Here is a 13,489-nt window from a genome sequence, read left to right as displayed (position 1 = left end):
CCAAGATTACGGTGAATCGCAAGGGAGAACTCGCTTGCCCCGATACGACCACGTCATCGTCGGCTACATTGGTCAACAAGTTTCGCATTATAATTTATAACCCTCTTAAATTTCGATTTGTTTTCTTTATGTGTTGAGATAGAAATTGCCGATGAGAAAGAAATTATTTAACTCTGATTCAGGAAATATATAATAAATGGGCTATATTTCAATTTTTGCAAATTAATGGTGTAATGTATGAAAATATAAATCGACAGAATATATAGTTTATTTTTATTCTAAACACAATTTTTTATTCTCATATTTCATGTTGCCAGGAAAATCTCTTTGAAATATTACATTATTCAGCGGTTTTCAAGATGACACCATATTTGAAAACCTTATTGATAAAATACTGATCGTGTCATTTATGTCATATATTGGTGGCAGAGAATTACAAATACTTTTACACAATGAAAATATGTGCAAAAGTAAATTGGAGCATTGCTCAATATGTAACAAAAGCAGTAAAATTTTCAAAATTGATATCTCAGGCTCTCAGTTGACATAAATTATTTGCTTGATGTAAAAGTTCTGCTAGTACGTATCGAACCTGTGTAATTGCTGTTCTCAGGAAAATTTTAAATAACATTTCTGTAACTTTACAACTAAATTTAGAAGTATAAAAATATATAAAAAGTTCGCGAAAAAAGATTTCTGCACGGAGAGAATGTTAAATTTCTTTTCATATAAATTCATCTCAATTTTATAATGTTTTCTATAATTCAGAAATAGACTGTCTTATAAAGTAAATTTTGCTACCAATATAGCAAGTGTTTTAACAATATATTTCAGTTCCCGAAATGTAAGTAGCACATATAAAGTGAAAGGATTACGAATTACGTTGTTACTTACTATATTGTGGAAATTAGAGCTTAGATTTTAATTATTATATTTGTGATCAACATTACAAAATCAACTGACTAAATTGACTGTTTAGATCAAGGTTACAATTTTTTTGTTTTATTGATTCATGTTATTTTTCGCAAAGCAAAATTATTCTTGGCAAGGCAAAATTTAGGACATTTATGCTGAAATTGAACAAAAGAACGCATTCTGCGTGTCTAATGTCTGAACCTTAACCTGAGTTCAAGTCTTTGTCCAAATAGAGTTTGAACTCAAGTTAAGATTGAAGTTTAATCGACGTTGGTCGTGAGACGTGCACAGATCATTGAGAATGATCGGAGAAAAGTTGATTAATTTATTCCGAGGCACGCGGGGGCAGATCGTCGCAGATTCTCCGCGGATTAAATCGCTAATCTCTATTCTGCTTTCGCACTTGCGCGGACTTGACGCTCGGTTGAGTTTCCTAGGCGTCTACGCCCTACGGAAGATAAGACGCAGGATTAATGGTCGCGGCATTAGGGCGTAATTTTATGGGGATTATTTTAAAGGCCTTCTTGGATCCAGTGGCTCAGTCGCGATTATCTAGACATCATTAATCATGCGTCCCCGCTTGAAACTTGGTAAACGCGATACCAAAAACTTGTGAAGCACCATTTACCCGCGGACGCCGCGAGTTTAGGCAGTTACAGCGTAGCTTTTCGTCTGGCAAGCGTTAATATCTCCCGGAAAGACGAGAGGCGGTAGTCGCTCGTAAAATTACACAGAAGAGAGACATTTCGCCACCTCCGCGCGTATTATCGCGCTCTTTAGACGCGAATGAGTTTACTGCGGACGCGATTGTCGCTTGGACGGTAGATCGCAAAACGGTTTTGACATAATGAAGTTGAGAACTTACTAAATTACCAATATTGTCTTACTAATGAGCTCTCTTGCCCAACAATTATTTAATCAATTTACAATTAATTATAATAATTCATTAATTATAATATAAATTATTAATACCAAAATTATTAACTTATATTATTGCTAATTATTATCAGTATTAGTATTATTTATTACTATTTAGTGTTCTTAATTAAGTTGTTATTAATTATATTATTAAGGCGCAAGTACAACGGTAGTAATTTCGATGCTTTAGTGAGTTCTCAATTTCATTGTGTAAATATGTCATTTTGCAATCCATTGGATATTGCTGATTTCCGGAGAAAGAGAGAGAAGGCCAATAAGAACCAATCGCGGTTATTGGTGCGAACTATAAGAGAATAAAAATGTTTGACATACGCATGTAATAACATACGCATCAAAGATAAGAAAAATACATTATTAAAGAATTAAGATAGACTATAATTAATCAAGGCTCCTGGGTATTCGCGTAGGCTGTCTTCGTTTGACGATGTTAGGAGCAAAAAATCACATATTCACGATTCCTCCGTTATTTGTTGACATAAAAAGATATATCCATTTAAAAGCACTAATTGATTCAGCAAATTTGCAAAATGCTCTAATATTCGCAATAACCGCAATCATCTCTCATTGATCCTTTCTCTCTCTTTCTTTGGTTGTACCTAAGAACCTTGTTTATGCAAGGTGTCTGATGATAACATGTAGAACGTTGGTATATCGTAGGTATATCGATATTGGATATATCAAACTAAATAAAAAATTCCTGTACTGTTTTACAAATAATTCTATATAGATTTTTGAGTTATTAATTAACTCTCTATTATTCTCGTCCGGCTCGACGAACGTTAGTGCTCGTGTGTAAGCGTCGTGCCTGTATCATTATGTTAGTGCGATGTTGACATGTGTTGCTATCAATACAATTGATACACTATCATATATACATTTGTTGCTAATACAATTTAATTTAACTTTTATATGTAATTAATAAATTTATATATAATCGATATTTATATTTATATTTAATTCTACACATAATTTATATGTAATTTATAAACTTTATGTGCGTAACTTTTGGTTAAATTAAATTTAAATGAAAATTCGTTTATCATTACATCAATGCACTCTTGTATGAACGAGGAAATGCATTAAAATATTTATCAATTTATCGACCAGAGTAAAGCTTAAGCTTGGCAATAACGCGAGTTACGTTGACTGTATGACCTTTGTTCTCGCCGTGAGCGCAACGATCAAATCTAACGCGCGTTAACACTTTCAGAGACTATCAGGAAGAGTTATACTAACAAAATTGAGGAAATCATCATACAATTATAATTTTTAAGATTATTAAGTGAAAAGTCAGAGAGTTACAGACTCAACTTTTATGCCACATTTGCATAATATGAAGACAAAATTTGGACTAAGCGTTCCCCTCAAACGGGAGCAACGGAGGGTTAAAGCAAATTGGCGAATAATCACACACAATCGTTCATCAATTTTCTTTAATTAATAACTGTAAACTTTACTTGCTTGTTCGCAAAATGGTAAAGGAACTTTTTGTTCAGTTTGACCTCATCTACACGTACACGAGAGTTCTATATGTACTATTAAATATTCTGTATAACTCATGATTTCGTTTGTCAGTGAGTTCATAATTATATTATTAAAATTAAACGATAATTCGTAGCTCAACAGCATCGAACGCACAATACGCAACCGACATTGATTCGCTTGGCAAGGGTTGAAGCTGCGACAGCCCTCCTCGAGCCTTTCACCAATCCAGAAGCGAGGGATGTTTACCCTGGGCAGGTATAGCAAAGGGTTACAACAAAGGATTATAAGAACGGGGTGAGCCTGCATTACGAGGTGGGTTAAATAAGTGAGAGCGTTCCCATTGGCTATCAGCCACGTGGTAGGGTTGACATTTAAAGTACGTAGGAGTTAACGAATTAAGCTGTTTGGCACCCTGAACTCTGTACATCCTCCTTCGACTTATCCCAATGGCCCACTGGAAACATCTGCTGATGTTTCCCTCTCACGTTAATTGGACTTAAAAATGATTCCTGCTGCTTGCGTGTTATTCAGTATATTTTTTTATGTACAATATAACAGACACATACTTGATTCCGCGTGAATATGCGCCCTCGCCATAACTCCCATGGCCGAAAAATCCCGTCCAAACCACGCTTTAATCTTTCGTCTCCGCAAGAAAAAGAACAAAGGACCATCGAAATAAAAAAACAGGATGTTGGCCCAGTGTGCACGCATGTTGCATAAATTTTGTCCAACGAAGCATATTTCCGTCTGCTCGAAATGGACGAAAAAGAAAAGCAACGCTCGCTTTTAGAAATCCTCAAGGCCGACATACTTATTTCGTACAATTGTAAGACTTTTTATGGCCTGTTTCCCTTTTTTGGGACATGAGTCAAGATAGGTTCTGACTAATTTGCTGAAAGTATCTCAAAGAGTATGATCACCCAGTAAAATTGGTTTAGATGCAAGAATTCTCTAAAAGTTGTGCTTTCCATACTAAAAAAGTTCCATATCCTTGAGGCGTATCCTTTTCCGGAAGATATCCACAAAAAAAAAATAAATAGATATGGTTAAATATATGTCATAGTGAGAAAAAGGTACCCTCGTCAAGTTTAATAATACTCTCGTTACATTCGTTACACTTTACCGAGAAGAGACGAGAAGAAAATTACACTTTTTAAAAAAGAGTGTGTTGAGAACATTATCAGACATACACAGAATATTATTTTCGCAAGGAACTTTTTTATTTTCGTTAGGATATGAAGATGAAACTTTCAGAAAATTCTATTTATCATGTGGTAGATACAAAAAACTGATAAAAAAAACTAATTAAAAAAACTTACGCCAATTATTTGAAATATATATTAATGGATTCAATGAAATGGATTCACAGAAAACCTTAGACCGCGCAGTAAATTGATTTGTGTTACTTTGTTTTTTGAGAAACGTTATTTTGCGAAGTCATCCTTACTGTAACCACGTTTATCACAACGATGTATATGTGTGTGTGCTATAGATAATGTTGCACACATAACACGGGTATTCGCACGCGCTGGCAGGCCATTACGTAAAATTATGCCGAGCCGAGGAACATATGCAACGGCACGGACGATCCAGAGATCGGAGATTTGGAGCGCGTGGGCGATTTTAAAACCAACAATGACGCGTTTATGCCTGACACCTGCTTAAGTGAGAATCAGGAGACAAATATTAACATCTATATTTCCAGCGACGCCGGCCGAGTCGTAAATGGGAGAGGAAGAAGGCGGCTTTTGTTCGACCCCCGAGAATACAACTATGGATTCGAGGCCCTATCGTGTGTGATTCGAGATAATTAACGCTTTGCAATTTGGAACAATAAGCGAATTTCGGCGTTCTCTTGATGCAACATTATCTGACACGTTAATGTAGAACGCGCTTTTGACGTAAAGGATAAAGATATGATATTCTCTAACTAAAAATTGTTGTGGTTTGTACAAAATTGGTAAAAACAACTTTCCTCTACACACAGAAAAATTATTACTGCTAAGAAAAGCGATTACTCAGTTTACTCTTTCCCCCTTTTAAGTTATGGTTATCTTCAACAAAGAATATTTCTTTGATAATAGTCTAATAATCTAATCTAATTTAGTCAAATATACTAATCACAAGGTTTAGAAAAACTTATTATCATGTGTGTATATGTTGATATATGTTCAAAAAAATAACTTATTTTATATTACGAGAATAATATAAACCTTCATTGAAAAAACAGTTAGTTCGATTCTATGTGGTAAGCAAACCGGATTTTTGTTTTTATTTAATATTCTTGATTGCTAAGCTTACTAGGATTCAGAATGCATCTTCAATAAATTTAAAGCTTTTGATGAACTCTTATGATAGATTTGCGAATATATGAACTCATGAAATACTTGAAACACACAAGTAATATTTACTTGAATGCAATATGCATTTTTGTGTATGTTTTTATGCTAAGTATATTCTTGTAAATCATATATTTTTTTTCTGTTAACACAGAAATGTGAGCCTGCAGCATTACTTTCGTAATAAACTAACGTCCTTTTATTTGATCGATTTCGATTAGTTTATGGAACAAGAAAAAAAATTATTTTCCACACACATTACAAAATAATACTTCATACGGTAGAGAGTATTAACGCGAGACTTCCAAACGTTCGTAATTTACTTTCAAGTCAAACTTTTCTCTTTTTTAATAATATTCTAATGAAAATCAATGAAAAACACTTATATTTTATAATGTTAATATTTTATATTAACATTTTAATTACTATTTTATAATTTCTTTTCCATATTTCTATATTTCTATATTTCTCCCACGATAAATACATAAACAAAACATCCTACCAACTCGCCCCTAATACAAAACTGTTCCAGTTTCCTTTATGGAGCAAGACATTCTCCGTGGAGGGGACAGCATTTGGAGACAGACAATTTTTTCACAAACCAGCGATGGTTGCAAGCGTGTCGTTCAAATAAGAATCAATAACACCCTAGTTCTACTATATTGACCTGTAAAAAACAAGTGTGCAACACAATAGGAAAAAGCAGACCAAAAAAGGAACTCCTGTGCAATTTCGGGTGTCCTTGACCGGCAAACACACTAAAAAAAAAAATGCCTCGGATTGGTAAACGTCCAGTAACGAGGATTGCGTTTTTTCTCTCCCACCCATTCCATCACACCGACCATTGTGAACTTCTTATTTCTAACAGTGCGTCGGCAGAGACAGCTCACAGTGCATCGACATAATCCATACGGTCCACTTGACTTCGGGCAGTCTCTTTCGCTTCCCCGCCGTGTGCGTTTGAAGTTCCGTCCTGTCGTCAGCGGTTTCTTCCGCACGAGTGTGTTCTACTTGTTGGAGGGTACGCTTCTTCTTCGCTTTCCTCTTTGGCCATCGGTTGAGGAACGTCGGATCGCGTTGGCGGATTGGAACAAGGTGAGAAGACGTGATAACTGACTCTAGATATATTCCGCGGCCATCGGGTTTCCGCTTCCGGGAGCACGAGCGCAATAAAATGATCCATCGTCGTGAGGATAGGACGAGAATGCGTTGCCGTGATCCCGGAGGGTAAAAAGCGGCAGCCTGTTGCTGCTCGCGTGGAAGCCGTCTTCTGTTCTGTGTATGCTCGCACGCGCGCTCGCAGGCATGTGTGAATACGTGCTGTGTGGATGGATATCGTGTATGTTGGTGTGTGTGTGTGTGTGTGTGTGGGTGCGGATGCGCACGCGCGCGTGTGTGTGGCAGGAGGCACACGATGAAACCTCAAAGGAGGATGAGTCGGCGCAAGCAGTGAACATACGGAGGGAGGACCCGACATCGTGTAGTTGCTTAGAGAATTCTTTCCTTTTATCTGGTTCCGTATCTCGTGCGAGCTTCGGTAGCATCAGCCTCATTGTCACGTTGAAGGGGGCCTCACATCCCATGCTCCTCTTTTTTACACTGAGTAACTTAAAGTGTTGACTGTCTCGTTCGTTTTTATCCCTTGATTTCGATGTCTCAACTTGAGTTCAATAACTTTTACTAAGACATAGCTTTATATATATAAACATAGTTTTTTAGGTATGTATTTCTATTTCATTTCACTAGCTTATGGGCTGGTCAAACACCTATTTTTTCGAATGCAATTAGTTGCATCTTGTACGTATATCAATTATATATAACAGTATCATGATGGTCTGTTTTTTTAGGATCGATTGTTTCAACCTCTTGATAAGCTACCTAACAGTTAAATCATGTGTCTGTCTCTGTCCAATTTAAAGAAAAAACGAAGACAAATATATGATTTAACTGTCAGGTAGCTTACCAAGAGATTCAAACAATCTTAGAATTGCCCTTAGAATTGTCTGAACTGGTGCAATAAGCTGGAATGTAATAACAAGGTACACTTGTCTCACTCATAACTTATTGCACCAGTTTAGCTAAAAAAATAGACTTATGTCAATCATCGTTGACCGACAGTCAACATATTAATAAACATAGTAATTACGTGTATGTTTTTATAAGTTTGCAGATTCGCACCGTTTGACACGTCCCGGCAACATAGAAGAACACGCCCATAAGATCTCACTTAAAATGGTAAGTAATACAGTGACTATTTTGATTGCTAAATAACGAAAATCGGGTATTTGCGTCGGTTAAATAATTTATAAAGCAGCGAATCTCCTAAAATATCTAATCTCTCTCGGATAAATGCTACTCAGATAGACAAATGACGATTTTATTAGTCCATTTGTAAAGCTCGCGTCCCTTTATGAGTAGTTTATGTGGCATTCATATTTATCACGTAAAATATAAAAAAATTACGAAGATAATACGATAAAAATGATCAAAATTTGCTCAAAACAATATGTCATGTAAAATGTAATATAAAAATCTGAATGCAACTTTTACTAAATTTGTTGCTACATCAATATAACCCAAAATTTATATTATTATATGATGTAGATTTAATGACTAATTTAATACAGTATATTTGTCTCATAAGTGTAATTTAAAAATTTTAGTGCTTCTTATCGATTGTTTTATGTTGTGATAATCATGAAAGTCTCTACTTGGCTGTACACGGAGAAAATATTGTAGTAAAAATTACGTCAAGATTACATTTCATTTTACAAAGATTTTTGTGTGCAAAGTTGAACTATACTAACACTGTAATATCAATTACTAGAAAAATAGTAAATTACACAATTTACCCTAAATACATAATATAAAAAACATATTCGGGTTATAATAATTTTTTGGCAACAAGTCAAACATACATAACATTTTTAAACAAACACATAGCAATTTCGGCCATGATTTCTGTACGGACCAGGATTACAAAATTTTATTATAGTGAAAACTACAACATTTTCTTCGTATGTACAACCTCGAGAACGACGTTCTTCGCGGAGATAGCGCGCGCGGGGGGACGCGGAGGCAGGAGATCGCGAAGGGATTCTTCGGGGGCCATTTGTCAGTGTCCATTAGTGCGGTGGCAGAGGAACGTTTAACGCGACACAATGTTAAAGAGTTGTGTATTTGCGAAGTTAAATGAACCCTGCGCCGTGGGCGACGATTGTGCAGCTGCGCGGAGTGCCTGCCTCTCGCTGTCGCGACAAGAGCGCGGGCCCCTCTTGAGGTGTGCCCATGCGAGAAAACTGCGAGGACGCGTCGGCCCGAGGGAGACTGGAAGGAGCAGGGCCGCGGGATGACAAGGCGTGTGCTTCTTTCGGTGTATAAATAAAAGTAACTCCTGCATCTTCGCATGAGTTAACCCGCGTCGCTGCTTCTGCCTACCAGCGTCCCGCGGAGAAGGCGAAAAGTGTAGGAGATGGTGGATCTCGAGGGTGATCGTCGAGATGAGACACGTGCACGCATTTTACCTTCCACTCTTTACGATTTTCGAGCGCAGCTAAATATCTCGAAAGTGCTTCGGTCGATGAGCAGGTGCATTAACCTTAGTGAGTATAGAGATAACAAGCGAAGGTTATCGTAACGAGGTTTATCGATTTCAAAAATTATACCCTGAGATTACAGTTATATCAGTGGCTTCCGTGAAGTACTTTGTACTTCACGGAAAAATTATTAGTGCATTCTGAATTTCTTGGAGTGAAACTTCACTCCAAAGTAGTGAAAATCGCGTCAGTCGAAGTTAAAGCGAGAACTTCACTCCAAACGAGTGAAAAAATTGCTCGCTTGGAATGAGTTTTCACTCGTTTGGAGTGAAATTCTTACTCCAACTTTGACTGGCGCAATTTTCACTACCTTGCAATGAAGTCTCACTTCAAGAAATTTAGGAAAAAGATACTCAACGTGACATGATAGCGTATACATGATAGCGTGACGTATACATGATAGCGAAGGCTTAATGAAGTCTATAAGCTTAATGATATTTTAATATAAATAACCGTTTACTTTCCATATAAATCACAGGTGCTTTAAAAATGCACCTCTCGATTAGATACTATAATAAGGAAATAATAAGGAAATAATAAGGAAATAATAAGGAAATCGAGTACTAATCATTTTTTAAGTTTTTATCGCATAACAAAGAACGGTTAGCCGTATGACGAAACATGATACACACATATCCTTGAAATATAAGATAAAAACCACAATTCTCAGACACATGCCTAATCTTGGCCATTCTTATTGTTTTAGTCTTTAAATATGAATATTTAAACTTTCAACATGTAGAATATGTGTGCACGAAAAAAACAGTATAGTTGGTCTACATATAAACCTGGTTATGTTAACCAGATTCAATAACAAAACACGGAACAATTAATTATGTGGTGACAGCAACCACATAGCAATTGCTGAGTTATTGGCGTTGCAGTAGGGACGATATCTGGCTGCTCTCAACAGGTCGTATTCATGGTAAATGTCGCTCAAACCGACTTCTGGTTGCCACAACCAAATCACATACAACTATATTAATGCAGTTGATGTATCAAAATAACTAAGTCGTATCAACCATACGTGTTACCATCACACAAAAGTAACTAAGATAAGGAACAGCCATGCTGTTTATAACAAAATAGTTCTTGTTTATATGTACTACATTCAACGTTTAAATGTAAATTGAATTCGCATTTAAAGATTAAAACAATAAGAATTCTCAAGATTGGATGTTCGCGTTCGAGCATTGGCACTTTTACCTTACATGTGGAAATATTGGAACATTTTCCACATTCCATCCGGAAAGTGGGCATATTTGTTCGAAAATCGGGAACAAAGTGGCGACCCCGCGGCCACCCTGGTCGGCGAGTCACGTAGCGTCTTTCGAAACTCCAAATCGGCGAGAAATTTAATCGACCATGCGGAGCTTCGCCCGCGGCCTCGCATTTTCCCGATGGATCTGCGACAATATGAGCTCTCTCGACGGGCTCGGCGAAAACGAAGAAAGGCACAATGGGTTTGGACTGGATTCGGGGATGGGCCGAGCGAGAGGGAAAGAGAGAAGAAACGGAGGGAGGACCACACAGACCGGAGCGACTCGCGTGCTCCGGGCGAGGCTATGCATCCTGCCGAGGCACCGATCGATTAAGTTGTAAAATCCACGACGAAACAATTACACCTCGCGCGGATATTAAATCGGGACTCCACGAGACGTGTTATTAATCTGGTAAAGGCGCGGTCGCTGCAACGACGCACCTGTCTCGCGTTAGCGATGCATAAATCCAACGGACCGGTCGGGGCCCTGAATTTATAGCGCCGTGGGCGGACGCAGCGCGGCGGAATTCAGAAAAGAGACATATATAACGCGGAATCCTCGATGATACACGCGTCCCAGACGCGAAACCATATGCCTGGCTATCGGTGCGCCGAGGCGCACGTTTGAGAAACGAGTCAAGTATCCGAGAGAGGTCCGTCCGCGGAGAGAAACGGCGGAGAGCACCGGCGCGGAGAATCTCGACGCGATCGACTTCGGTATTTTTACAGCCTGCGGCGGCGGTTTCGAGACGCGGGGACATTTCGGGCGAAAGTAAAAGCGTACTTTCGTTTATCGTTCACCGTGAGGGCGAGACTCTCTCCCCCGTGTTCGCGAACGTGTATCCGTGTACGTTCGCGCGGGACCTCGCTCGTCACCGTGAAACGTCGTTCCGTCACCGTGAAACGCCGGCATTCTCGTAACCGCGTCGACCAGAAAAGAGAGGCGACCGCTTTGAATACGGCGGAATAAGAGCGGCAACCCTCCGGGTCTCGATACTTCGGAAACGGAATAACCTCCTCGCCCCGCGACGACGACGTTCGCCGAAGGAGAGAGGAACCGGTGTCCGTTACGCCGCGCGACTAGGGGAGAACGTAACCCGGAGACATTGACTTTAATCTGCTTGACGTGTGCGAATGCAAGCTGACATTCTTTTCATCGCACGAACGTGAAAACGGGGGAGGGGAGGAGGACTCGCGCTCGCGGAAGCACGCCGCGGGAGAAAGCGGTAAATGTCTCGTGCTTCTCTCCGTCGCGGAGAGGATCCGGACACACAGGTGTACGTAAATCTGGCAGCAACCTTATATTCATCGATTTGTAAAGATCGCGTCTCCTATAAGTGCACTGAAAACAGAATAGTACTTGAGAATTTATTGGCGGGGTATAAAGTTTGTTTCTGCGAAATGAAATTTATTTCTGCGAAATGAAGTTTATTTCTGTTGATAAACTTTGTATCGCACACAAAAATAAGTGTTCAACTACTTCTCACTCAGTGTGGTTCATGTAACTTTTATATTTGCCACATATACAGAGAAGACTCTTTTGGATTTAATATATTTTATTGCATCCGAACCAATTTGATCATTGAAGTAATACAGAGAAACTATGTCTTTTGGTCAATCAATATGATTGTTGGATTTTCAAATAATTTATTGTTTGGTCTAAAGAAGAATATCGTTTGGCTTAATTTTCTCATTTTGCTAAAGAAACTCAGCAATTTTTTAAAAATAATATGTTTTTTCCATTATAAATAACGTGATTTAGTAAAACCAAATTTTATATTTGATATAAAATTATGTTGCTTAATATAAAATTATTTTTTTGAGTTATATATAAACAAATCAAAGCTAATCAAATACGAATACTAAATCTAAGAGAAAACCCTTTTTTTTATAGATGCAAAATGTAATATGAAAATCTGAGTGCATCTTTTAATAAATTTGTAGCTGTATCATTTACAACAGGAAATATATAATGTAAATTTAATGATTAATTTAATACGAATTTTTACAAATGATTAATTGAATATAGTATATTTGCCTCACAAATGTAATTAAAAAATTGTAGAATTTCCGTCATTGATTGTCTAACATCGCGATAATGATGGAAGTTTATCTGAATGTCGGCGCGTATCGAAGTTTCATATTCATTTAAAAATCGTTTTCTCGAGGAAATTATCGTGAAAACATGACGACACGCTGTTTCGTGAAAATTCGCGCGTTTTGCGCTACAATTTATAGATTAACGAAGCATCATATATGCATTACACGTTTAATGCGCAATTGACACGCAAGACACGCCGAACTCGAGGAGCTCGAGATTTCGTTCGCATCGAGAATCACGTTGATCCGCGGTATTATCTGGCACGATAATGGACTTTCTGCAGCAGACCAGGATCTCGTGCACGCTTGTTTTTGAACGCCGACAGCGAGGCTAAGCGAATTTTCATTTTCTCGAGCGATCGCCGTCGAGAACTCTGGGCGCCATCATAGCTGCAGCGTCACGCCGCGTCGCGAACAAATTGCTGGCGGCGGATAAAGCGGTTTCGTCCTCTCTTTCTCTATTTTTCTCTCTCTTTCTCTCTCTATCTCCCCTCCCTCTCCTCCGCCTCTCGTCCCGCCACCTCTTCGTCTTGGTCCCTTTGCCGTACCCTTTGGAAATATTGGTCAAACCCGGCTGGAGGGAGATCGCGTAACGGGGGTGGAAAACAGGCGGTGAAGGGTGCGGATTCGAAAAGGCAACCCCTGATCGTACGCACACACGTACATACGCACGCACCTCGAGCTTGCACCCCGCTTCGAATTACTCACCAGCCTTCCCTTTACGCCGTTTTACCCGAAAAATCCAAAAACGAGGGGATTTGCTCGTGTGTACGGAAGCGAAGCCAGAACGCGTGGGGTCGAGCTCTCTCTCTCTCTCTCTCTCTCTCTCTCTCTCTCTCTCTCTCTCTCTC

The 13,489-nt window shown here is 38.6% G+C and overlaps 1 protein-coding gene across 2 annotated transcripts in view; it reads left to right on the top strand.

Moving 5' to 3' along the window:
- Positions 1-1,975: 1,975 nt before the first annotated feature.
- The window catches only part of LOC116847599 (protein krueppel-like), a 39,092-nt gene continuing 27,578 nt past the window's right edge, over positions 1,976-13,489 (top strand). The window contains exons 1-2 of one of the 2 annotated variants that reach the window (XM_032822740.1): positions 1,976-6,776; positions 7,845-7,916. The gene's annotated coding sequence lies outside the window, so the exon portion shown is untranslated. Of the gene's footprint in view, positions 6,777-7,331; positions 7,401-7,844; positions 7,917-13,489 lie in introns of those variants that run through there. The other variant, XM_032822741.1, reaches the window with a different exon arrangement.

This window comes from Odontomachus brunneus, unplaced genomic scaffold (genome assembly GCF_010583005.1).
Source record: "Odontomachus brunneus isolate Ranch 3 - 2012 unplaced genomic scaffold, Obru_v1 Obru_scaffold_081, whole genome shotgun sequence".
NCBI lineage: Eukaryota > Metazoa > Arthropoda > Insecta > Hymenoptera > Formicidae > Odontomachus > Odontomachus brunneus.
Note: the sequence above shows the minus strand (reverse complement) of the source record. Positions and strands in the feature narration are given on the sequence as shown.